The sequence below is a fragment of the Bos indicus genome, chromosome 29 (assembly GCF_029378745.1).
Source record: "Bos indicus isolate NIAB-ARS_2022 breed Sahiwal x Tharparkar chromosome 29, NIAB-ARS_B.indTharparkar_mat_pri_1.0, whole genome shotgun sequence".
Lineage (NCBI taxonomy): Eukaryota > Metazoa > Chordata > Mammalia > Artiodactyla > Bovidae > Bos > Bos indicus.
The window spans coordinates 23,473,796-23,498,691 of NC_091788.1; positions in this window are offsets into that span (position 1 = coordinate 23,473,796).

Genomic DNA, 24,896 nt, shown 5'->3' on the forward strand with positions numbered 1-24,896 from the left:
GGAGAGGAAAGGAAGGCTCCGAAATGTATATAGGTCTGGAGTCAGCATCAGGAAGGCCCAGGAATCAGTGAGTTTTTAAGAGGGAAGATGGACATACAGATAGACAGGAAGGTAGCCAACAACATAGTAATTTCATTTCAGATACACGAACATTGAATGAGATTAATGAAGAATCTTTCCAGGTTGAGTTAAGAACAATGAGAGAGAAGTTCAGCCCTTGAAAAAGAGCAGAGCATGGGTGAGATGATGCCTGTGTAAGCTGGCATCGGGAATAAGGTGGAAGGTCAGGTATTTTAATATGGACACGGGAGAAGAATTCAGAATGGGACAAAAGCCAATAATTTTTTTAAAAATTTAACAATATTTTATTTCTTTATATTCTTTCTTTCTTTCTTTCTTTCTTTTTTTTTAGTTTCCTGAGCCATACAGCAAATACCTGTTGGCTATCTATTTTACATATGATAATGTAAATTTCCATGTTACTCTCTCCATACATCTCACCCTCTCCTCCCTTCTGCCAATCTCCATAATCTATTCCTTATGTCTGTTTTTCCACTGCTGCCCTGTAATATGTTCTTTAAATCAACTTACTTTCCAACCCCTTTTCCTTTGTTTAAGACATTAGTCACACACAATAAAATTTACTACTTTAAAACTTCTGCTCTTTAAAATATTCTCTTCAGAAAATGATAAAATGAGCCAACTTTTGGAGAAGATATTTGAAAATCCCGTACCTGATAAAAACCAATATTCAAAATACATAAAGAGTCCCTAAAACTCAGCAATAACAAAAAGAACCAATTAAAAATGGTCAAAAATTCAAACAATGGTCAAAAAAGATGATGAATACATAGCAAACCAACACCTGAGAAGATACTCATCATCATTTACCCAGATGAAAGTGCAACAAAACAAAACAAACAGCCCATTTCAGAAATGGGCAAAGGACTTGAACAGACATTTCTCCAAAACCAACTACAAACAAATGGCCGATAAGCACAAGAAAACATGCTTACCATTGCTAATCATTAGGGAAATACAAATCAAAAGTACTATGAGATACCGCCTCACTAATTAGGATCAGACAGTTCAGTCACTCAGTCATGTGCGACTCTGCAACTCCATGGACTGAAGTATGCCAGGCTCATTAGGATGGCTACTATTATATATATAGAGAGAGAGGATATGGAAAACTTAGAACCTTTATGCACTTTTGGTGTGAAGTGGAACCAAATTCAGTATGTGCTGTGCTTAGTCATTCAGTTCAGTTCAGTCACTCAGTCGTGTCCAAATCTTTGCGACCCCATGAATCACAGCATGCCAGGCCTCCCTGTCCATCACTAACTCCTGGAGTTCACCCAGACTCAAGTCCATCAAGTCAGTGATGCCATCCAGCCATCTCATCCTCTGTCGTCCCCTTCTCCTCCTGCCCCCAATCCCTCCCAGCAACAGAGTCTTTTCCAGTGAGTCAACTCTTCGCATTCAGTCATGTCCAACTCTTTGTGATCCCATGGACTGTAGCCTGCCAGGCTTCTCTGTCTACAGGGATTCTCCACACAAGAATACTGGAGTGGGTTGCCATGCCTTCCTCTGGGAGATCTTCCCAACCCAAGGATCGAACCCAGATCTCCCGCATCGCAGGTGGATTTTTTACTGACCGAGCCACCAAGGAAGCCCAAGAACACTGGGATGGGTAGCCTATCCTTTCTCCAAGGGATCTTCCTGAACCAGGAAATGAACCGGGGTCCCCTGCATTGCAGGTGGATTCTTCACCTGCTGAGCTACCAGAGAAGCCCCAAATTCAGTATACAAAGTATTAATTTAAGTTGTACAATAGGTCCTAATTGACTTTGTTCTAATAGGAGTATATCCTCATCTGTCTACAGTAATTAAACCTATTAAGTAAAAGAATCTTAGGTGAATATCATTTAAACGGTAACTATTTAGAGTCTTTAAAGAATAATGATGGGGAAACAGTGGAAACAGTGTCAGACTTTATTTTTTCTGGGCTCCAAAATCACTGCAGATGGTGACTGCAGCCATGAAATTAAAAGATGCTTACTCCTTGGAAGGAAAGTTATGACCAACCTAGATAACATATTGAAAAGCAGAGATATTACTTTGCCAACAAAGGTCCGTCTAGTCAAGGCTATGGTTTTTCCAGTGGTCACGTATGGATGTGAGAGTTGGACTGTGAAAAAAGCTGAGTGCCAAAGAATTGATGCTTTTGAACTGTGGTGTTGGAGAAGACTCTTGAGAGTCCCTTGGACTGCAAAGAGATCCAACCAGTCCATTCTGAAAGAGATCAGCCCTGGGATTTCTTTGGAAGAAATGATGCTAAAGCTGAAACTCCAGTACTTTGGCCACCTCATGCGAAGAGTTGACTCATTGGAAAAGACCCTGATGCTGGGAGGGATTGGGGGCAGGAGGAGAAGGGGACAACGGAAGATGAGATGGCTGTATGGCATCACCAACTCGACGGACATGAATCTGAGTGAACTCCTGGAGTTGGTGATGGACAGGGAGGCCTGGTGTGCTGTGAATTATGAGGTCGCAAAGAGTCAGACACGACTGAGCGACTGAACTGAACTGAAAGAATAATGGATGGCTGCTAATTCATTTGGATGAAAAGGTAAGTTGCTAGAGTCACCAAATTTCGTAAACTGGGAAACATGATAAAATTCCAAAGGCATGGATACTTGGATCAAGATGAAGCTGTAGGTCACTTCACTAATCTCCCCATTGTCCTGTTACTACAGAGAAGGCAGCGGCTTGACTAGGGCGGAGGGGAAGTTGCTTTGTTGCTAATTTCAGCATGTTAACATTTTCTTGACTCTTAATCCCAGCATATGTGCCTATGGTAATGAGGAAAATGTCAATGTCTTTAATCTCATTCCTCCAAGCAAGAGAATAAATTATGTTAAGACAAACAGAAAAAGCCATGGGATCAAATGACCAGATCAAAGGTACAACTGCCAGGAGGGAATTAGAGAACTAAAGCGTAGACCAATATTATTTGTAGTGGTAAAGATTACAGATAGAAATCACAGTCTGGATTAGAATCTTGATCCTAGCATATACTACTAGTGTAAGTTTAGGAAGGTTATTTCACCTTTTATGTCAACTTTCTCAGTTATAAAATGATGCCCTTAAATGGTACGATTTTGTTGACTAAAAATGATGCACAACTTGAGAGCTGCAAGTTAAAGGTTTTTTTTGTTTGTTTGTTTGTTTTTTAATTTGAGGCACAATGAGGACTGCAGCCCAGGAGACAGCACCTCAGACAGCTCTGAGAGACCTCTCCAAACAGGCACTGGGAAAGGTCAATATATAAGATTTTGGTGAAGGGGGAGTTCAGTGCAATCAAGCATTTACTTTACAAAAGGTTTCCTGCTAGTCATGAGGAGCTGATATCATCATGAAGGTATTTAGGGGTTTTCTAGATAGGAAGAAATGCAAGGATTGGGATCATGAAATTAGTTCCTGAAAATATCTAACTATCTAAAGACTTGTTCTACCAGATTCCCTGGAGCACAGAGTGTCTCAGTCCACCCTGAACTTCCTCAGGGGTTGTTGAAGGTCAACAGATGCCTCAGGGCAGGATTCAGTCTCCACAGAGGCAGATGGCAAAGGCCCTTGTGGTTCAGTTGCTGGCAATGCTCTTGGCAAGTGTGAATTTTAGTTGACAGGCAAGTGCCAATTTGTAGTTGACAAATTATTGTTTTATTTTTGTATAGTGCTTACTATGAACTCAACTGTGTACTTTGCCCTATACAGATATGAATCTGTTTAATCCTGATACTGCTTATCTAGTATTTAGAATAGACCATGGCACAAATTAGATGCTCAATACATTATCATTACTCTTGTTTCCTGTAGTGATGGCCCTATCTCATTTAAGAAAATTTAGAAAGTACATTCGGTTTTAAAGAAGGATAGAAAGGAAACATGTGCCCATAAATTTAGAAAGAAAAACATCTCAAACATTTAGGTATATTTCCCTTATCCTTTTCCTTTATTATTAAAAGTGGAGCTCGTATATTTTGAAAAACATTTATCCTGCTTTTGACTTTCAGTTTGTGTATTTTTTTTCTTTTAATTTTGATTTTGAGATAATTATAGATTTGCATATAGTGGTAACAAATAATATAAAGATATCTCAGTCTTTATGTAAGTTGCCTAAATGGAAATATCTTGTAAGACAAGAGCCAAATATCACAACCAGGGTATTGATATTGATACAGTCAAAATATGGAACAGTTTCATCACCACAGAGATTGCCAATATTGCCCTTTTATGGCGACACTCACTGTTCTTCTGACCAACAGTTTCTACCCTCCTCCTGTATCTGCTCCCCACCTCCATCTTTAACTCCTAGCGATCACTTATTGGTTCATTTCTGTAGTATTGACATTTCAAAATATAATATATATGGAATAATATAGTATGTAACTTGTGCGGACTGGTGTTTTCCACTCAGCATAATTTTTAAGAGATTGATCAAGATGTTGTCTGTATAAATAGTTCATACCTCTTTCTTGCTGTGTGCCTTCTTACTGTACTATTCCATTATGTAGATGGGTCAGAATTTGTTTAACTGTTCACTTGTGAGGGACATCTGGGTTGTTTCCAGTTTGGGGCTATGATGAATGTATATTCTATAAACATTCATGTACAAGTTTTGTGGAAACACAAGATTCTATTTTCCTGGAATCAATGCCCAGAAGTACAATCACTAGGTTGTAAGGTAGTTATATTTTAAATATTTAAAAGAGGCTGCCAGACCATTTTTTAAAAACCCTGTACTATTTTATATTCCCAGCAGACATCTATGAATTTATTAACCTGGAGAATTCTGGACCTGAAAATTTCTTTTTGGGGATTTAAAAAATCATGAATACAATTTCTTTAATAGTTAGAGGATATAATTAGGTAATTAGAAGTCCAATCACTGTCTGAGAGACTGACCAATATAATTAAAAATTTATGGATGGCTAGAGAAGTAGAAGGCAATAGTAGGAAGAAAAAGAGGTTTGCTTTTCAGGTAGAAGAAAATGTTTCCCCATCAGAAACTACATATAACTAGGATTACATTTTTTATGCAACATTAGATTATTCTTGTTTTCATAAAATTATATATATATATTTTACATATTGACAAAAATTCTTTACAACATAGTTTTAACTAGGTATAGAATATTTTACTGTGTAAATATATTAATTTTGTCTTCTATTATTAATATACTTGTTATATTGGTATATTACACTTATTTCTATCAGAGAAGGCAGTGGCAACCCACTCCAGTACTCTTGCCTGGAAAATCCCATGGATGGAAGAGCCTGGTAGGCTGAAGTCCATGGGGTCGCTAAGAGTCAGACACGACTGAACGACTTCACTTTCACTTTTCACTTTTATGCATTGGAGAAGGAAATGGCAACCCACTCCAGTGTTCTTGCCTGGAGAATCCCAGGGATGGGGGTGTCTGGTGGGCTGCTGTCTAAGGGGTCGCACAGAGTCGGACACGACTGAAGCGACTTAGCAGCAGCAGCAACACTTATTTCTATAGTAAGCATATTCATTTATTTATTATATTTTTTCTTTTATTTAATGATTTACATGAGATCTTTATCCATTAAATATGAATCTTAACTAAACTTCCATAGAATAGTATATCTTATTGACTTTTAGTATGACTCAAAACTTAAACGTATTTCTTTACAAACAAGCATTTCAAACTTAAAAGACTTACTGAGCTTTTTCTCTGATAGTTCTTCCTTTGCTTATTTGCATCTAGAATTCTTCATACAAAGAGAAGAAAATTACTGACTTTTTGGATTTTTTTATGATTTCATTTTTAGAAATGAATACTTTGAAACAGTGATTCTCAGATATTTTGTTCTTAGTATCTCTTTACACTCTTAAGATTATTGTTAACTTCAGAGAGCTTAGGTTTATGAATTATACTTGCCATATACACTATATTAGAAATTAAAGCTGATGTATTTACAGATACAGATATTTATTATTTTGTTATCTTAAATTATTATTAGAAACAATACTAGCTCTTTACATGTTAACATGATTGATTTATTTCTAGGGAAAATAACTATATTTTCTAAAATAAAAAAATACTGAAAAGAGTGACATTGGTTCAGTTTTCAAAATCTCTTTAATGTCTGACAATAGAAAGCAACTAGATTTTCATCCTCTGCTTCAGTATTTGATGTCTGTTCAATTGAATGATGATAAGTTGCTTTGATCCAAGCTTGTAAAAAATATCTGGTCTCACAAAGATATGTAGTTGGTAAGGTGTGGAATATTTTCATGGGCCATTCAGACAGTGATGATTTTTTTTGTTTGTTTGTTTTACAACAAGACAATAAATCAATGTCTTAAATGTTGATTGCAGAGTAGAAACTGAATTAAGTTTCGTGCTCTGGTATGTCAACATCTGTTGGTCTTTCGTGCACATTAAAAGGATCCTTTTCAGTTCAGTTCAGTTCAGTCACTCAGTCGTGTCTTCCTTTTTGCAATCCCATGGACTGTAGCATGCCAGGCTTCCCTGTCCATCACCAACTCCTGGAGCTTGCTCAAATTCATGTCCATCGAGTCGGTGATGCCATCCATCCATCTCATCCTTTGTCATCCCCTTCTCCTCCTGCCTTTAATCTTTCCTAGCATCAAGGTCTTTTCCAATGAGTTACTTCTTCACATCAGGTGGCCATAGTATTGGAGTTGCAGCTTCAACATCAGTCCTTCTAATGAATATGCAGGACTGATTTCCTTTAGGATTGTCTGGTTTGATCTCCTTGCAGTCCAAGGGACGCTCAAGAGTCTTCTTCAACACCACAGTTAAAAAACATCAGTTCTTTGGGGCTCAGCTTTCTTACTAGTCCAATTCTCACATCCATTCATGACTATTGGAAAAACCATAGCTTTGATCATGCAGACCTTTGTCAACAAAGGAATGTTCCTGCTTTTTAACATGCTGTCAAGGCTGGTCATAGCTTTTCTTTCAAGGAGTGAGCGTCTTTTAATTTTATGGCTGCAGTCACCATCTGCAGTGATTTTGGAGCCCAAAAGAATAAAGTCTATCACCGTTTCAATTATTTCCACATCTATTTGCCATGAAGTGATGTGACCGAGTGCCATAATCTTAGTTTTTTGAATGTTGAGTTTTAAACCAAATTTTTCACTGTCTTCTTTCACTTTCATCAAGAGGCTCTTTAGTTCTTTGCTTTCTGCCATAAGGGTGGTGTCATCACCTTTACTCATATGTGACTTTAGAACTTAATTCATTACTTATTTGGAAAATACTGTCTTCATGACTTGTGTAGATCTTTCAAATTTTGGGGTATTTATTATACAATATCACAACAATTACATTTGTGATTATTGTAACTGATCTCATTGGAAAAGTTTTTCAGTATTTGGACACAGTTATTGTCAAATTCATGATGGTAGAATTCAGGTTTCCCCAAATTCCAATTTTTGCTTGAAAGCTCAAACGTTGTCATTGACAAAATGCGTGACCTGTTGTTTTCCTTGACGTGACATGCTCATTTTCTTCATTTACTCTAGTTTGTTGTCAGTTGTTCTTTCAATACCCAAAATGGTATTTCATTAAAAAACCAGCTAGCTCAGTTTTCAACTCAAGTAATCACAGATGTAATTTTCTTTAAAACCAGCATGAATTACACTTTCACATGGAGCAGAATGTTTCATGCATATTTTCCATTTGTCACACAGGATATTAAAAAGTCGCATTAGAAGGTCGAGATTAAATAAAGTTAATAATTTTTACTGCTTCATCAAGGACATTCATAGGTGAAACTGGCTTTCCGCCTCCCCCCCTCCCCGCCCCCCGCCTTGCTGGTGTATGGCAGTGAGAAATACAGACACTTCTGGAACAATTGGTGCCACTGCCCTGAGTTATAATGAACATAGCATTTTATCTACTATTGCTTTTGCAGCTTAAGTGCAAATGTCAACACAGTGAAAAAAAAAGTTAATTAAAAACTCTTTCATTATAGTTTTTCTTCTTTAAAAAAAAAAAATGTTTTTAACCTCATAGATCCCTGAAAAAGTCTCAGAATCCTCTAGGTTTCAAGAGACATGAATTTGAAAACTGCTATATTAACCTGTTTATTAATAGGATTTTCACTGTATTATTTTTCAGGAAGACTTGGGTGTTTTTTTGTTTTTTTTTTTCAGAATATTTAACCAATTTCCCTATTATTGCCAAGTGATTTGAGTAAAGTATAAGTAATAGTGAAAGTCGCTCAGTCATGTCCGACTCTTTGCGACCCCATGGACTTTACAGTCCATGGAATTCTCCAGGCCAGAATACTGGTGTGGGTAGCCTTTCCCTTCTCCAGGGACCTTCCCAGCCCAGGGATCAAACCCATGTCTCCTGCATTGCAGGCGAATTCTTTACCAGCTGAGCCGCAAGGGAAGCCCAAAGTATAAGTAATAGTGAAGAATAATCGACAGCATAGAGACTTTTTCTCTTTCATCATATATATATATAAAATTATTGTTCACTATTACTTATACTTTGGTGAAAAATAATTTTATATATATATAAAATGATGAAAGAGAGAGGGAGAATTTTTCTATGCTATCAATTGGTTTGTTCACTGCTCTTCAGTAGCATTATAGTTTCAATTACTTACCTCTTAATATACTTTAAAATGCAGTGGGAGCATGAATCCAATTATAGCTTTAAGAAAATATCAAAAGTGATTTTCTGGGCTTAATCACCCAGGAAAAATAAAAGTTATTTTCATGCCTACAAAACAAAACAAACTACTTCTAATTATAGTTGAGTGAAATTGACCTTTGTATAAGGATATATTTAACCTACTCAGAAGCTTAGTTTTTATTAACTGATTAATTGTTAACAAGCATAAAAATTAACTTGAATTTAAAACTGTGTAATATTCAGTTGGCCAAAAAGTCCATTCAAGTTTTCCTGTAACATGAAAAATCTGAATGAACTTTTTGATCAGCCCAATTTTTTTAAATTTTATTTTATTTTTAAACTTTACAATATTGTATTGGTTTTGCCAAATATCGAAATGAATCTGCCACAGGTATACATGTGTTCCCCATCCTGAACCCTCCTCCCTCCTCCCTCCCCATACCATCCCTCTGGGTCGTCCCAGTGCACCAGCCCCAAGCATCCAGTATCATGCATCGAACCTGGACTGGCGACTCGTTCCATATATGATATTATACGTGTTTCAATGCCATTCTCCCAAATCATCCCACCCTCTCCCTCTCCCACAGAGTCCAAAAGACTGTTCTATACATCAGTGTCTCTTTTGCTGTTTCGTATACAGGGTTATTGTTACCATCTTTCTAAATTCCATATATATGCGTTAGTATATTGTATTGGTGTTTTTCTTTCTGGCTTACTTCACTCTGTATAATAGGCTCCAGTTTCATCCACCTCATTAGAACTGATTCAAATGTATTCTTTTTAATGGCTGAGTAATACTCCATTGTGTATATGTACCATAGCTTTCTTATCCATTCATCTGTTGATGGACATCTATCAGCCCAATATTTTGTTCTCTCTTGGGGTGACCGCTTCTCCTTTGTAGGAATCTACCTTTATATCTCTTAATATTTATAGTTTTCAACATGTAATTCTTGAATGTTTCATATCATTATCATACATGCATGCTTAGTTACTCAGTCATGTCTGACTCTTTGCAAATTTTGGACTGTAGCCTGCCAGGCTTTTCTGTCCACAAGATTTTTCAGGCAAGAATACTGGAGTGGGTTGCCATTTCCTTCTGCAGAGGATCTTACTGACCCACAGATCAAAACTGTGTCTCCTCTATCTCCTGCATTTCAGGTAGATTCCTTACCAGCTGAGCCATAGGGGAAGCCCTCGTATTACTATAATTATTTGTATTCCTCCATGCTATTATTGGGTGTTCCCTGGTGTCACAGTCAGTGAAGAATTACCTACAATGCAGAAGACCCAGGTTCGATCCCTGGGTTGAAAAGATCCTCTGGAGAAGGAAATGGCAACCCACTCCAGTATTCTTTCCTGCAGAATTCCATGGTCAGAGGGGCATGGTGGGCTACAGTCTATGGGGTCACAAAGACTCAGATGCGACTGAATGAATAGTACTAGGGATTTATCACTAAGTGCATCTCTTAAGATTATTATTTTTACTATTTCTTATAATTCTCTGTTGCTAATATAAAGTCTTTTTGCTTTTAGGCATAGATTTTATTTCAGTTATGATATTGGACAACCTTTTAATTGTCACTTTATTGGTTTTATTGAGTTACTGTTGTTCAGTTGATCAGTCATGTCCGACTCTGTGATCCATTGGACTGCAGCATTTCAAGCATCCTTGTTCTTTACTATCTTCAAGAATTTGCTCAAACCCATGTCCATTGAATCAATAATGCCATCTAACCATCTCATCCTCCATTGTGCCCTTCTCCTCCTGCCCTCAAGCTTTCCCCAGAATCAGGGTCTATTCCAATGAGTCAACTCTTAGCATCAGGTGGCCAAAGTATTGAAGTTTCAGCTTCAACATCAGTCCTTCCAATGAATATTCAGGGTTGATTTCCTACAGTACTGACTGGTTTAATCTCCTTGCTCAAGAGTCTTCTCCAGCACCGCATTTAGAAAGGATCAATTCTTTGAGACTCAGGCCTTTTTTTATGGTCCCACTCTCACATCTGTACATAATTAATGGAAAAAGCACAGCTTTGACTATATGGATCTTTGTCAGCAAAGTGATGTCTCTGCTATTAAATGTGCTTTTTAGTGGTAAAGAACCTGCCTGCCAATGCAGGATATGTAAGAGATGCTGGTTCGATCCCTGGGTAGGGACGATCCGTGGAGAAGGGCATGGCAACCCACTCCAGTATTCTTGCCTAGAGAATCCCATGGGCAAAGGAGCCTGGCAGGCTACAGTCCATAGTGTCACAGTGAATCAGACATAATTGAAGAGACTGATCTTGCACACATACAGGTTTGTCATAACTTTTCTTCCAAGGAGCAAGCATCTTTTAATTTCATGCCTGCAGTCACCTTCCGCAATGATTCTGGAACCAGGAAGCTAAAGTTTGTCACTGTTTCCATTTTTTTGATCTATTTGTCATGAAGTGATGGGACTTGATGCCATGATCTTAGTCTTTTTTGACTGTTGAGTTTTAAGCCAAGTTTTCCCACTCTCCTCTTTTACCTTCATCAAGAGGCTCTTTAGTTCCTCTTTACTTTCTGCCATTCCAGTGGCGTCCTGTGCATATCTGAGGTTATTGATATTTCTCCTGGCAATCTTGATTCCAGCTTGAGCTTCATCCAGCCCAACATTTACCATGTTATACTTTAGCCTTGACCTACTCATTTCCCAATTTGGAACTGGTCCATCGTTTCATGTCCCATTCTAACTGTTGCTTCTTGACCTGCATACAGGTTTCTCAGGAGGCAGATAAGGTGGTCTGGTATTCCCATCTCTTGAAGGCAATTAACTCCCTTGAAAGTAATGATAATTCTTCCTGTAGTTTTAGAAAAGCTTGAAATTAAGATAACTTTATTGCTTCTTGATTTATATTTTACTTTACTTTTTTAAAACCTCTAACAATGTTTAGTAACATGGTTATTCTTTTCTATTTTCCTAGAAATACCTCTAGTTTTTCATCATTAACCAAGAGATTGATAGTTTGAGGGGAAAAAAAAAAACAAAAACAAAACATTGTTTTACCATGGAAGTGTCTTCAGTCTAAAAATAGAGACACGTATTTTTTTTTAAGGATGTTCCAGATATAACATGATTGAATATAATTTTAAAGATAACTTTCATCAAATAGACAAGAAAATGATTGATTAGGTTAATGTTAGGTGATCCCAAATTCTTCCTATGTAAATACAGTCAGAAGACAAAGGAACTCCATTTACAAAACTATGAAGGAATATGTTTTGACTTCACAATTCTATACCTAGCTAAATGACTGTTTATGCAGTTACAAAATGCCTTCTACAATACATCAGTTATTTCCTAAATCTCTTCTTTTTAAATTTTTTTGAACTTTTAAATTTCATGAAACAAGTCTATTTTGGTATAACATTACTTCTTTGAAACTTCAGAAAAGCTTCTTGAACTGCAGAGTCTTTTAATGTTTCTGGAATTTTTCCCCCTTTATGTATCCTTGCAGATGTCTATTTGCCTTACAGTGGCTTATAGTGAAGTAGAAACTGAATTTATTTCTGATATTGGAGTCTGCTAAAATCTTTCACCTGCTAGATTCAGATCAAAAGAGAATATTTATTCATTATTAATGTGGAGAAGCAGCAGCTGCAGAAGTAAAATGGTATCAACAGTTCTGAAAAAGAGCCCTAATTCTGGATCCTGTTCCCTGCTTAGTGTGGTTATTTGTCCCCATTTCATGCAACTGTTCAGATCAGATCAGTCACTCAGTCGTGTCCGACTCTTTGCAACTGCATGAATTGCAGCACGCCAGGCCTCCCTGTCCATCACAAACTCCCAGAGTTCACGCAGACTCACGTCCATTGAGTCAGTGATGCCATCCAGCCATCTCATCCTCTGTCGTCCCCTTCTCCTCCTGCCCCCAATCCCTCCCAGCATCAGAGTCTTTTCCAATGAGTCAACTCTTCGCATGAGGTGGCCAAAGTACTGGAGTTTCAGCTTTAGCATCATTCCTTCCAAAGAAATCCCAGGGCTGATCTCCTTCAGAATGGACTGGTTGGATCTCCTTGCAGTCCAAGGGACTCTCAAGAGTCTTCTCCAACACCACAGTTCAAAAGCATCAATTCTTCGGCGCTCAGCCTTCTTCACAGTCCAACTCTCACATCCATACACGACCACAGAAAAAACCATAGCCTTGACTAGATGAACCTTTGTTGGCAAAGTAATGTCTCTGCTTTTGAATATGCTATCTATGTTGGTCATAACTTTCCTTCCAAGGAGAAAGCGTCTTTTAATTTCATGGCTGCAGTCACCATCTGTAGTGATTTTGGAGCCCAGAAAAATAAAGTCTGACACTGTTTCCACTGTTTCCCCATCTATTTCCCATGAAGTGGTGGGACAGGATGCCATGATCTTCGTTTTCTGAATGTTGAGCTTTAAGCCAACTTTTTCACTCTCCACTTTCACTTTCATCAAGAGGCTTTTGAGTTCCTCTTCACTTTCTGCATAAGGGTGGTGTCATCTGCATATCTGAGGTTATTGATATTTCTCCCAGCAATCTTGATTCCAGTTTGTGCTTCTTCCAGACCAGTGTTTCTCATGATGTACTCTGCATATAAGTTAAATAAACAGGGTGACAATATACAGCCTTGACGAACTCCTTTTCCTAGTTGGAACCAGTCTGTTGTTCCATGTCCAGTTCTAACTGTTGCTTCCGGACCTGCATACAAATTTCTCAAGAGGCAGATCAGGTGGTCTGGTATTCCCAACTCTTTCAGAATTTTCCACAGTTTATTGTGATCCACACAGTCAAAGGCTTTGGCATAGTCAATAAAGCAGAAATAGATGCTTTTCTGGAACTCTCTTGCTTTTTCCATGATCCAGTGGATGTTGGCAATTTGATCTCTGGTTCCTCTGCCTTTTCTAAAACCAGCTTGAACATCAGGAAGTTCACGGTTCACATATTGCTGAAGCCTGGCTTGAAGAATTTTGAACATTACTTTACTAGCATGTGAGATGAGTGCAATTGTGTGGTAGTTTGAGCATTCTCTGGCATTGCCTTTCTTTGGGATTGGAATGAAAACTGATCTTTTCCAGTCCTGTGGCCACTGCTGAGTTTTCCAAATTTGTTGGCATATTGAGTGCAGCACTTTCACAGCATCATCTTTCAGTATTTGGAATAGCTCAACTGGAATTCCATCACCTCCACTATCTTTGTTCGTAGTGATGCTTTCTAAGGCCCACTTGACTTCACATTCCAGGATGTCTGGCTCTAGGTGAGTGATCACACCATCGTGATTATCTGGGTTGTGAAGCTCTTTTTTGTACAGTTCTTCTGTGTATTCTTGCCATCTCTTCTTAATATCTTCTGCTTCTGTTAGGTCCATACCATTTCTGTCCTTTATCGAGCCCATCTTTGCATGTAATGTTCCTTTGGTATCTCTGATTTTCTTGAAGAGATCCCTAGTCTTTCCCATTCTGTTGTTTTCCTCTATTTCTTTGCATTGATTGCTGAAGAAGGCTTGTAGTTAGAATAGGAAAAAGGAGTCCAAAATGGCGGTGGCTAAAAGATAAAGCAGGGAAAAGCCTATGAATATAGAACAAAGGAAGGTCTGAGGACCAGAGTGAGGACCTCAGGTAAAGCATACAGCCCTCCTGGTTAGCCCAATTTACATAGGGTAGGCTCAAGGGGAGGAGAAAAAACTTATAAAAAGAGGTGCCAAGATTGAACTGGGGGCTTCTCTTTTCTTCACGTCTTTTGCGTCAGCCTACTCTCATGCCTGGAGGATGTGCTTGCCAGTAAAACTGAGCTATAATGCTGGTCCATCCATCCCTTCAAATTTTTGCTGCAGCAAGACAGAACTGAGGAAATTGCACACTCAACCGACACAACTGGCAGCATCCCAGGTGCTGCTGGTCAACCCAAGCAAGGTGAACTATGCTAAAAATGAACTTTGTCTGATAACGAAATGTCAATATAGTTTCATCAGTTTGTAGCAAATGTACTACCCTGGTGTGGGATTTTGAAAGTGGGGGAGGCTGTGGACAGAAGTCCATTTGACTTTTTAAAATGTCACTTCAGTTTAAAATTTTAAAAACCAATAATATAGATAAAAATAATACTTAAAAATCAGCCCCAGTAAAAGTAAACTTATAATACCAGAAGGATAATATTGGTAGAACAAAAGTAGAATTCAGATAGGTAAACTTTGTCTTATCTAATTACTAAAATTAGGTCACAAATTATTATGGAAGTTGTGGGACTTAACTGCCAATTTTTGCTTAGAATTGGAGAAGGAAATGGCAACCCAGTCTGGTATTCTTGCCTGGAGAATTCCATGGACAGAGGAGCCTGTCAGGCTGTAGTCCATGGGATCGCAAAGAGTTGGACATGACTGAATGACTATCACTCACTCACTTTAGCTTAGAATAATTCTATTGGGCATTTCAAATAGAGGAAAAGGTAGTACACTCCTGTTTGACCTTGTTGGACTACCCAGGGGTCCACTCTGATTCTGATGAATTTCTTTCCATCCCCATCAAACCTTAAATCCAGAGGGTGGCCTCCCATCTGTATGGCCTTTCTCTTTTGTCCTTATGGACCCTACCACCATTTTTTCCAAGATCTCTTTATTTTTCTACATGTGACATTTTCCTTTTCTAAATCTTTAAGCTTTTTTTCAGGAGCCTACCATAATAAAAAAAAATTCTAAATTTTAAATGACAAGTTAATAATATGAACACTTCAATAGACTTTTTTATATCTGTTTTCATGGTTTTTTTTTTCTTACTAAGGGTTCAAAATGAGCACAGTACACAAGATGAATGAAAGACAGCAAGAAAGAATTTGAATGAATGCAGGTAGAGAGCAGAAGGAAAAAATTTCCAACCCAATTTCCTCCAATTTAAGAGGCCAGTGAATTGTCATTGATGGAGCATTATGGGATATTCATAATTTTTCTAATAAATGTTTTAACATTGAGATTGCTATGGTTGTTAGAAGCAAATAATAGAATCCATTTTGCCAGGTTAGGGAGAAATAAATTTATTGAGGGGCATTTGTACTTCATAAAAGTATTGGAAAATTTGGAGTAAGAAACTCAAGTCTGATCTTTTAAGAACCATATTTCAAGATGGAGAAGCTACTGTCACCTTCAAATCAGTTTAGAAACACTATCCCTCTGATACTTTTCATGTTAACCTGAGCTACAGTTTCCTTCTGTAGTTTACCTCTGAATAAAACTCTGAGATAGGAGTACCATATTGGTAGAAACTAAGTCATATGCTTGAATCCTAGCTGTGAGATAACCTGGGAAATAAAGTCTTACTTTTCTTTAAACTTAACTTTGGAACATAAGGATATATAATATAGAAAAGTACTAAAATTTGGACAGGGTGTTCAAGTCTTTGGTAAGACAGATGTCTACTCCAAATACATGATCTTATTTCATGCTTTCAAGACCCTATTTTCATCTCCGTTTTCCTAAATGTAAAGAAATGGTGGCTTTGAGAGATTAAATAGTACACTTGGGAGTACACAGCTAGAAACAGATGGGAAAGGATATAAACTCAAGTCTGTTCACAATGTGAACACAATTCTTGGAGAAGAGCATGAAAAACTCATTCTAGTCTTAGTTAAACTATAACATTTCTTTTAGGTTTTAATGTTTTTAAGCTGATTTCTTAGTCAAAGAAAGGAACTGAATGATGAATGCTGGGGACATTTCTTACATTCCAGAAGCAAGAGACCTAGCAACTCAAAAAACCTAGATATACAGATTTTCAAGTCCAAATTGATGCTAAATTAGAACCACTTCACTTCTCACTTTTAAGGATTGAACAGAACTTATTTCTGTAGTGGAAGAAGTAATTTTTACTTTCTAGGTGCACAGTTGGACTGACATAATTCACAATAGTGGAGTATTATAATAAAAATGTACAATGTCATGTGACTAATCTTTCTGACTTTCCCCCCAGTTTTAACTCCAATGTTGCAAAAATAACCTATGGTGCTTTTTCTAGAAATTAGTGAGTCTTTGTCCAGACTTAGAGCAAGGATCCAACTACTCACCCATTAATACTAGTGCTTGGTATCTCAAGCATATGCTGTTACCTACAGGGTATTTCTATTTTCTATATTGGTAAAACAAAAAAACTCAAAATCTTTAGTCAGAAACTCTTCACATGATTGTTGGGTAAAATTTATGCATTAAACACTTCATGATTTTCTTTAAAAACAACAACAAAAATTCTTACTCTTTGACAGAGCTTGGGATCAGTTAACTCCAAAATTAGCTGATTAGCTAATTAGCTGATTAGCTGATTAGCTAACTCCCAGATCAGATTAGCTCAATAGTAGGTAAAGTAGAATGTAGAAAAGACATTGAGGCTTCCCAGGGGGCACAGGAGACTTGAGTTCTATTCCAGGTCAGGACGACTCCTTGGAATAGGAAATGCAACCTGCTCAAGTATTCTTGCCTGGAAAATTGCATGGACAGAGGAACCTGGCAGGCTGCAGCCCATGGAGTCACAGAGAGTCAGACATGCCTGAGCAGCTGAGCATGAGCATGAGAAAAGACCTTAGCTATGACTAAGGATAGAGCAGGTCTTTTAAATTAGGGATAATCTTTTCATTTTTCTCTGTTTTTATGCTTTGAACAGTGTCCAGAAAGAGAAAAAGAACTGGACTTCAGTCAGAATACTTAATCGAGTTCATAACTATGGCACCTATGTGCTTTAGAATAACTTTCTTAAAGTCTCCAGGTGTAGGCTTCCTCAACTGATACGTGTGCAAGATAAAACGAGTCTTACTGTGAAACTGGACCAAAAGTGACTGTGTTGGTGAAAGTAATTGTATGTCCTCCTGCAATTTTCTTCTCAGCATCTACAGTTATTCTTGTTCTGCTGGAGAGAGAGAGAGAAATACTACTACTATTTGTTTAGTTGTTCAGTCATGTCCTACACTTTTGCGACGCCCTGAACTGTAGCCCACCAGGCTCCTCTGTCCATGGGATTTCTCAGGCAAGAATACTGGAGTGGGTTGCCATTTCATCCTCCAGGGGATCTTCCCAGCCCAGGGACTGAACCTGTGTCTTCTGCATTGCAGGTGGATTCTTTACCACTGAACCACCAGGGAAGCCCCCACTACTACTATTAATAATAATAATAAGGGAGAGGAGAAGGGGAGGGAGAAAGGAAGAAGGAAAAAAGGAAGAAAGGGAGTGAGTGGGGAAGGAAGGATTCGCCCTACATGGACCCTGACATACCACATTTTTCACCAGGTAGCATTCGTCACTGAGAATGATGAATTCCCAGTCACACCCTGGCCTATTTGCTGTTTAGAATACGTTGAGCCTGGTCCCCTTCCCAAAGTGATGGACTTGACAGTCCATCTTCTGGGAAGCCTTTTTCTCTACCATATCTGGCTGACTTTTTAACCTAATTTAGATTTCTGCCTAAAAACTGCTTCTTGGAACTTCCCTGGTTGTCCAGTGGTTGAGAATCTGTCTTCCAATAAAGGGGGTGTGGGTTCGATCCCTGGTCAGGGAACTGAGATTCCACATGCCACAGAGTAACTAAGCCCATGTGCTGCAACTACAGAGCCTCAACTAGAGAGCCCATGTGGCTCAAACTAGAGAGCCCATGCACTCTGGAACCCACGTGCTACAACCACTGGGGCCACACGCTCCGGAGCCCATGTCACAACCAGACAGAAGCCCTTGAGAGGCAACAAATACATCACATGCTGCAACTAAGGCCCGACACAGCCAAAAATAAAATATAAATAGAGATTCTTCTGCTTGGAGACTGTCCCTAATAATCCATATCTGTTTTATTTTGTTCTTACACATCCTTCACCATTAGACATTTTATTCTATATTTTTTATTCGTTTTCTATTTCCCTCATTAGACCGTAAGCTCCACTAGGCATGAGTTTTTAACATTTTGTTCATTATCATATCCCCCAGTAGCTCAAAAAACACTTGGCATGTCATTGGCAGTTAATAAGCATTTATTGTTAAATAATTGGATTGAATTAATAAAATTAATAGATTTAAAATTTCATTAGTTTTCAACTCGATATTAGTTAATGCTTGGTAAATTCTGGATCTGGGCCAGTGGTAATTGCTTTACTCATCTCTTTCCCAAATTGATGATGAATACATTTATTTGCTTAAATTATCTTATAAAAATGCCAATATGACTCCACATATGGGGAAGTTGAAGCAAAGTTGAACAGTTCTATGAAGACCTACAAGACATCCTAGAACTAACACCCAAAAAAGGTCCTATTCATTGGAGGGGAATGGAATGCAAAAGTAGGAAGTCAAGAAACACCTGGAGTAACAGGCAAATTTGGCCTTGGAGTACAGAAGAAAGCAGGGCAAAGGCTAATAGAGTTTTGCCAAGAGAACGCACTGGTCATAGCAAACACCCTATTTCAACAACACAAGAGAAGACTCTACACATGGACATCACCAGATGGTCAATACTGAAATCAGGTTGATTATACTCTTTGCAGCCAGAGACGGAGAAGCTCTATACAGTGAGCAAAAACAAGACCAAGAGCTGACTGTGGCTCAGATCATGAACTCCTTATTGCCAAATTCAGACTGAAATTGAAGAAAGTAGGAAAAACCACTAGACCATTCAGGAATGACCTAAATCAAATCCCTTACCATTATACAGTGGAAGTGACAAATAGATTCAAGGGATTAAATGTGATAGAGTGCCTGATGAACTATGGATGGAGGTTCATGACATTGCACAGGAGACAGGATCAAGACCATCCCCAAGATAAAGAAATGCTTAAAAGCAAAATGGCTATCTAAGGAGGCCTTACAAATAGCTGTGAAAAGAAGAGAAGCGAAAAGCAAACGAGAAAAGGAAAGATAAACCCATTTGAATGCAGAGTTCCAAAGAATGCTAGGAGACATAAAAAGGCCTTCCTCAGTGACCAAGGCAAAGAAATAGAAGAAAACAATAGAATGGGAAATACTAGAGGTCTCTTCAAGAAAATTTGAGATACCAAGGGAATATTTCATGCAAAGATAGGCACAATAAAGGACAGAAATGGTATGGGTCTAGCAAAAGCAGAAGATAGTAAGAAGAGGTGGCAACAATACACAGAAGCATTATACAAAAAATATCTTCACCACCCAGATATCAGGAGTGTATGATCACTCACCTAGAGCCAGACATCCTGGAATGTGAGGTCAAGTGGGCCTTAGGAAGAATTACTGTGAACAAAGCTAGTGGAGGTGATGGAATTCCAGTTGAGCTATTTCAAGTCCTTGATGATGCTGTGAAAGTGCTTTACTCAATATGCCAGCAAATTTGAAAAACTCAGCAGTGGCCACAGGACTGGAAAAGATCAGTTTTCATTCCAATCCCAAAGAAAGGTAATGACAAAGAATGGTCAAACTACTGCACAATTGTATTCACCTCATGCTCTAGTAAAGTAATACTCAAAATTCTCCAAGCCAGGCTTCAACAATACGTGAACCATGAACTTTCAGATGTTCAAGCTGGATTTAGAAATGGCAGAGGAACCAGAGATCAAATTGCCAACATCCACTGGATCATGGAAAAAGCAAGAGAGTTGTAGAAAAACACCTATTTCTGCTTCATTGACTATGCAAAAGCCTTTGACTGTGTGGATCACCACAAACTGTGGAAAATTCTTAAAGAGATGGGAATACCAGACCACCTGAACTGCCTCTTGAGAAATCTGTATGCCGGTCAGGAAGCAACCATTAGAACTGGACATGGAACAACAGACTGGTTCCAAATAGGAAAAGGAGTATGTCAAGGCTGTATATTGTCACCCTGCTTATTTAACTTCTATGCAGAGTACATCATGAGAAATGCTGGGCTGGATGAAGCACAAGCTGGAATCAAGATTGCCGGGAGAAATATCAATAACTTCAGATATGCAGATGACACCACCCTTATGGCAGAAAGCAAAGAACTAAAGAGCCTCTTGATGAAAAAGGAGAGTGAAAAAGTTGGCTTAAAGCTCAACATTCAGAAAACTAAGATCATGGCATCTGTCCCATCACTTCATGGCAAATAGATGGGGAAACAGTGAAAACAGTGGATGACATTTTTTGGGGGGACTCTGAAATCACTGCAGATGGTGATTGCAGCCTTGAAATTAAAAGATGGTTACTCCTTGGATGAAAAGTTATGGCCAACCTAGACAGCATATTAAAAAGCAGAGACATTACTTTGCCAACAGAGGTCCATCTAGTAAGGCTATGGTTTTTCCAGGAGTCAGGTATGGATGTGAGAGTTGGTCTATAAAGAAAGCTGAGCACCAAAGTGTTGATGCTTTTGAACTGTGGTTTTGGAGAAGACTCTTGAGAGTCCCTTGAACAGCAAGGAGATCCAACCAGTCCACCCTAAAGGAAATCAGTCCTGAATATTCATTGAAAGGACTGATGCTGAAGGTGCAACTCCAATACTTTGGCCACCTGATGGAAAGAACTGACTCGTTTGAAAAGACACTGTTGCTGGGAAAGGTTGAAGGTGGGAGGAGAAGGGAACGACAGAGGATGAGATGGTTGGATGCATCACCAGCTCAGTGGACATGAATTTGAGCAGACTCTGGGAGTGGTGATGGACAGGGAAGCCTGGCATGCTGCAGGTCATGGGGTCACAAAGAATCGAACATGAATGAGTGACTGAACTGAACTGTTACCTACGAGTAACTAGTTTATGTATTAAAATAGATGTACCTTAATTTGCTTCTTTCCTACAGAGTGAAAGCACCTGTTGCTGCTGTTGTTCAATCACCCAGTTGTGTGATTGAATCACACCTTTGCGGCCCTGTGGACTGCAGCACGCCAGGCCTCCCTGTCCCTCACCATCTCCTGAAATTTGCCGAAGTTTGTGTTCATTGCATCAGGGATGCCATCCAGCCATCTCATCCTCTGACAGCCTCTTCTCCTTCTGCCCTCAATCTTCCCTAGCATCAAGGACTTTTCCAATGAGTTGGCTACTCTCATCAAGTGACTAAACACTGGAACTTCAGCTTCAGCATCAGCATCAGTCCTTCCAATGAGTATTCAGGGTTTATTTCATGTAAGATTGACTGGCTTAATCTCCTTGCTGTCCAAGTGACTCTTAGGAGTCTTCTCCAGCACCATATTTTGAAGGCATCAATCCTTTGGTGCTCTGCCTCCTTTACAGTCCAGCTCTCACAACCATACATGACCACTGGGAAGACCATAGCCTTAACTATACGGACCTTTGTCAGCAGAATAATGTCTCTGCTTTTCAACACAGTATCTAGGTTTGTCATAGCATTCCTGCCAAGAAGCAATCATCTTCTGATTTCATGGCTGCAGTCACCATCCTCAGTGATTTTAGAGCCCAAGAAGAGGAACTCTGTCACTATTTCTACCTTTTCCCCTTTTATTTCCCATGAAGTAATGGGGCTGAATGCCATGATCTTATTTTTTTTAATATTTAGTTTTTTTTTAAGCCAGCTCTTTCACTCTCCTCCTTCACCCTCATCAATAGGTTCTTTAGTAACTCTTTGCTTTCTTCCATTAGAGTGGTATCACAACTCTATCTGAAGTGTCAGATATTGTAAATTATCCAGCCTGGCATTTCTCATGATGTACTCAGTGTATAGGTTAAATAAACAGGATGACAACATACAGTCCTGTCGTACTCCTTTCTCAATCTTGATCCAATCAGTTGTTCCATACAGGGTTCTGTCTGTTGCTTCTTGACCCAAACACAGGTTTCTCAGGAGACAGGTAAGATAGTCTGGTATTCCCATCTCTTTAAGAGTTTTCCACAGTTTGTTATGATCCATGCAGTCAGACTTTAGCATAGTTGATGAAACAGAGGTTGATGTCATTCTCTGGATCATAGAGAAAGCAAGAGGATTCTAGAAAAACATCTACCTCTGTTTCATCAACTTTGCTAAAGTCTTCAACTGTGTGGATCATCACATAAGAAATAAACTGTGAAAAGCACATAGGGAATTTAGGTGCTCCCCATTCCCAGGTTGTACCACATAATAATTGAATCAGAATATTTGAGGGTGATAGCCACATATCAGTACATTTGAAATCTCAAGTCAATCATAATGTACAGGAAGCATCACTTTCTCAATCCAAATGAATGGAAGTTTCTAACACCTGAGAAAAGTTAGTGATCTATGCCTCTGTTTTCTCCTAGAAAGGTCCAAACTTCAACATGTTCATGGTTCTCAGAAAAGAGCTAGTCCTCCTCTTCTCCTTGGAAAGTACAGCATACACATAACATATACTTTGTATATAACTTAAATGAAACCTTAAGGGCATACTTTGTAGGCTATTGTCTTCTTTGGACCTCAGTTCCCACTGGTCCCTCTGAAAGGAATGTCCTTTTTACAGTCCCTACCTGTTGGTATCCATCTTTTAAAGCCTTGTACAATAGTCAGTCTACTCATTAATCCTTCTCTTGTTCCTCATTTATCACAGTCTAGTATCCATCACCAGTTGAGATAAGTCATCTTGCTTTAGCTGTGATTTAATCATCTGTAAATAAAAGGGTTGGAGCCTGAACTTGCAAGGCTCTCAGCTCTCTTCTGCCTCAGAATTACTATGAGTTTCCTGTATCCTGCATATTTACCCAGAAACAAACAAACAAACAACTTTTATCACTGCCATGTATCTTAAGTGTCACAACACACTAGTTTTAACCTACTAATTGCTTTTTGGTTTCTGAGCTGTCAGAAGTAGAACAATTCCACATATACATATTTCTTTTCATGAAAAATAGCAATCATTAACTGTGATGATATTTAATATAGATGTGTATATATGTGTGCATATATACACCTATATATGTGTGTATATATATATATATATAACATAATATATATACATATATATCAGGTATGTACACATCATGTATATATAGCATATATATACCTGCTGCTGCTGCTACTGCTGCTAAGTCACTTTAGTCATGCCTGACTCTATGCAACACCAGAGACGGCAGCCCACCAGGCTCCCCCGTCCCTGGGATTCTCCAGGCAAGAACACTGGAGTGGGTTGCCATCTCCTTCTCCAATGCATGAAAGTGAAAAGTGAAAGTGAAGTCACTCAGTCGTGTCCAACTCTTAGCAACCCCATGGACTGCAGCCTATCAGGCTCCTCTGTCCATGGGATTTTCCATGCAGGAGTACTGGAGTGGGGTGCCATTGCCTTCTCCATATATATACCTACATATATTAAATATATATTATATATGATATATATACACATGTATGTTTTATGTGCCAATTGGTAATTTCCATGACATTTTTACATGTGTTTTTCACTTTACTCATCTTAACACTGTACAAAGTAGGCAGGTGTTATACTATCTTGCAGATAAACAAAGACTCAAAAAGGTCAAGTGATTTGTCCAAGCCTTCATATAAGCTTCATGACAAGGCTCTAAAATAGATGTCTTCTCCTTCCTTAGTTCAGAGTTCTTTTTATTCCATCAAAGGTATATCTGTATTTATAGTATTACAAGAGAATAAATAAGACCTCCTCATGCTGTGGTGTTCAATGTACTATTGTTTTCCTCAAAATTGGGAACCTAAGACCGCCCCAGATGTCAAGGTTTTGGAGCTCTGTTTATGTTTAACTAGCTAGCAGAAACTAAAAACATATGGTATTTGTGTGGCCTCCATTTATTGATAAATATCTAAGCCAAGGGAAAGTGTCCTTCAGATTTCTATCACAAATCAAGCATATCTGATGTTGACTATTCTTCTCTGTCAGGCATTTCCTAGCTGGTGCTAGGAAATGCACAAAATTCTTGTCATCCCACAACAGAAATCCAAAATTCTTGTCATCCCACAACAACCTCTCAGCAGGACACTTTGTTTTCAAGTCAACAGTGATGTAGATGCTTCTTAAAAGGAGAATGGCTAGTTACTGCTAAGTGGAGTATGTAGAAGAATAATAGATGACCCTTTGAACAACTTCTATTATCCTGATGCTGGATTTTCAGTTCAGTTCAGTCACTCAGTCATGTCCGACTCTTTGCAACCCCATGGACTACAGCATACCAGGCCTCCCTGTCCATCGCCAACACTGGGAGTTTACTCAAACCCATGTCCGTTGAGTCAGTGATGTCATCCAATCATCTCATCCTCTGTCATCCCCTTCTCTTCCTGCCTATAATCTTTCCCAGATTCATGGCCTTTTCAAATGAGA